Source organism: Haemorhous mexicanus, chromosome 16, assembly GCF_027477595.1.
Source record: "Haemorhous mexicanus isolate bHaeMex1 chromosome 16, bHaeMex1.pri, whole genome shotgun sequence".
NCBI classification, from domain to species: Eukaryota; Metazoa; Chordata; class Aves; order Passeriformes; family Fringillidae; genus Haemorhous; species Haemorhous mexicanus.
The window spans coordinates 9,979,064-9,982,037 of record NC_082356.1 but is presented as its reverse complement, the minus strand read 5'-3'; the positions used below and the strand labels follow the sequence as shown (position 1 = coordinate 9,982,037).

General features: G+C 60.0%; 1 long non-coding RNA gene across 1 annotated transcript; it reads right to left on the bottom strand.

Moving 5' to 3' along the window:
- Positions 1 to 1,488: 1,488 nt before the first annotated feature.
- Positions 1,489 to 2,249, bottom strand: LOC132334898 (uncharacterized). Its single transcript, XR_009488545.1, has 2 exons — positions 2,096 to 2,249; positions 1,489 to 1,805 (listed from the first exon to the last, which is right to left on the bottom strand). It is a non-coding gene; the product is annotated as an uncharacterized LOC132334898 (long non-coding RNA).
- Positions 2,250 to 2,974: the final 725 nt, after the last annotated feature.

The following is a 2,974-nucleotide window of genomic DNA, read 5'->3' as shown; positions in this document are numbered from 1 at the left end:
TTAATAACATCCTTAAGTACTCTTAAAAAATTAAAATTATTTTTAAAAAATTAATTGTGTGTGGGTGGTTTTATTTGGATATTGGTTTTTGGGTTGTTTGGGTTAGATGATTTAGAAAAATGTTTGGGTTAGATGATTTAGAAAAATGGGATTTTTACAGGAATTTAATCAGCTGAGAAGGCATCACTGCAAACAGAACTGACTGAAAATGAACAGGACAGAAATCAGTAACTCTGAAAGTTTTATTTGCTATCAAATACATCCCACCCAGCCAGCCCCACACAATCCCCATCCCACTGCTCCAAACTGGGATCCCACTTCTCCCAATCTCCTCCCAACTCCATCTCAGCCTGGGAGCTGTGGCATGGAGCGAATTTGGCCTGGGACTGAGTTTTTTTGAGGAGGGAACAAGAAATTTGAGGTGGAATTGAGCCATTTTGGGTAAAAATACAGTTCTTTTCAGTGGGATTTGAGGCGACAGATCGATCCCTCTTGGCTTTTGGAGTACAGAGAGATGGAGAAGAGAAAAAAATTAAGGCCAAACACATGGATAAGCAGCCAGGTGTGTTCCCAAAATGGATCACAGGGAATGTGGGTGACCAGGGCTGTGCCCAAAGTGGCTCCTCCAGTGGGGGATGGAGCTGGAGCAGCGCACGAAGCTCTTCCTGCACTCGGGGCACTCGCAGGGCTTCCCTTACCGGTGCCTCCGTTGGTGTTTGGTCAAGGTAGAGCTCTGTGAGAAGTTCTTCCCACACTGGGGACACTCGTAGGGCCTCTCCCCAGTGTGGATGTGCCGGTGGGTGATGAGGGTGGAGTTGCACTTGAATCCCTTCCCACAGTCAGGGCACTGGAAGGGCCTCTCCTCTCTGTGAATCTGATAGTGCTGGAGGAGATGGGAGTTGCTCCGAAACCTCTTCCCACACTTAGAACACTCGTAGGGCCTCTCCCCAGTGTGGATCTTTTGGTGGAGGATCAGGTTGGAATGCCGGCTGAAGCTCTTCCCACACTCCCCACACTCATGGGGCCTCTCCCCTGTGTGGGTTCTCCAGTGACTGATCAGGTTGGAGCTCCGGCTGAAGCTCTTCCCACATTCCCCACACTCGTGGGGCCTCTCCCCAGTGTGGATGCGTCGGTGCGTGACAAGATGGGCATTTCGCCTGAAGCCCTGCCCGCAGTCGGGGCAGCGGAAGGGCCTCTCCTCTGTGTGAATCTGATAGTGCTGGATGAGACTGGAGCTGATCCGAAACCTCTTCCCACACTTGGAACACTCGTAGGATCCTAGGATCCCTGCAGCTCCGGCCCCTGCCCAGCCACTCTGTCAGCAGCACAAAGGCTTCAGAAGAACCACCAAAGGCCAAGGGCCTTCTGACCATTTTCCCTGCTACACTGCACGTCTGGGCAGCTGGCTGAGCCCAGGCACCCTTTTCCCCCTCTTCCCCTATGACCTGCAGACCCTGGGCAGCAAAAGAAAACTCCTGGGAGTCTGTGTATTATAACACAGTCTATATTCATAGACTAAAGAAAAAAAACAAAAAGAAGAACAATCCTAAAGAAATTGAGAATTCCCGCTGGCTCAGGTGGCCCCAGCAGACAGAGCCTCTGGGATCAGCTCTCTGCAGAGCTCCAGCAGCGCAGCCAGTCGAGCCCCGACAGACGAGGCCATGTCCTCCATGCCCTGCGGAATTGATCTTGCAGCCTCTGGAAGAGGGTATATCGCTCACTCTGCAGTGCCCAGAGGACATACAATGTTTGAAGTGCCATGTCTGACACGGCACTGCTGATGTCCTCTGTCAGGTGTTCAAGGGCTGAAAGAGAGAGCAACAGAGCCATGGTCAGATCCCAGATTGGCAGAGACCCGAGGAGAGCCCCCTGCCAGGGCCATCCCAGCCGGCTCTAGGCATGGCCAGGAGGGAGCAGGGACCAACAGGACCAGCCCGAAGCTGCTGGCCACGAATCCCCCACGTGGTCCTGAAATCTCTGTGTGCTCTGCCCACGCTGCCCCTCGTCCGCACAGGGAGCAGAGCCCTCTGCAGCCGGGGCAGGGCTTGCAGCTGCCCCCACCAGCCCCCACTGCCAGCCCGCTGCCCTCACTCACCAGTGCAGATCAGCTGGAGCTCTTCCTTCTTCCCCCTCAGGTACTGCCCAGCCATCCCTGTGAACACAGAGCCTGTCACGGCCCCAGCGGCACAGCTCCCTGCCAGCGGCGCTGCCGGCGCTGTGGCCACACGGCCTGCTGGCCCGGCAGGGCTCAGCCCGGGCCCTGGCCGCACGCTGCCGCCCCAGGGCACGGCTGCCAGAGGGCGGCAGCAGCGCCGAGGCCAGCCGGGGCTCCACGGCGCCGGGCCCGGCCGGCACTGCCGGGGCAGCAGGCGGGGCTGGGGCCGAGCTGCGGCGGGCCGGGGAGGGAGCCCGGGCTCGTGGCTCACCCATGAACCTGATGGCCGCCTCTCGCAGGGGCTCCTGTGGGCTCTGCAGGTAGCGCAGGGCCCGGCGCAGGTGCTCGGCCGCTCCGCTCCTGTCCTCTGCCAGCTGGAGAGAGCGGCGGGAGGGAAGGAAGGGTTGGCGCCGGCTCAGCCCCTCGGCCGGGCGCTGCCTGCGCCCAGCCCCGGCCTCCCCTGCCCGCACAGCCCTGAGGCGCGGCCAGCAGCCCCCAGCGCCGGGCTCCCGAGGGGAGGGCCAGAGGGCCGGCTGCTGCCCGGGGAGCCGCGGTGCCGGCCCGCCCCGCAGCTCCGCCGGGCCGGGGCTCCACGGGCACCCGGCTTGGGCCCACGGGAGCCTGGAGAAGAGCCTGCGCCGCCTCGGCGTGCAGCAGCGGGCAGGGGCACAGCTGCCCGCCCCGCACACTGAGCACCGCCCTCGGGGGCCTTCTCCAGGCTGAGGCCGGGGATAATTGGCAGTCCTTACCAGGCTCTCGCCAAACCTCCATGTCTGATCCGCCTGTAGCACTTGATCGAGATCCCTCCTCTTCAGGAAT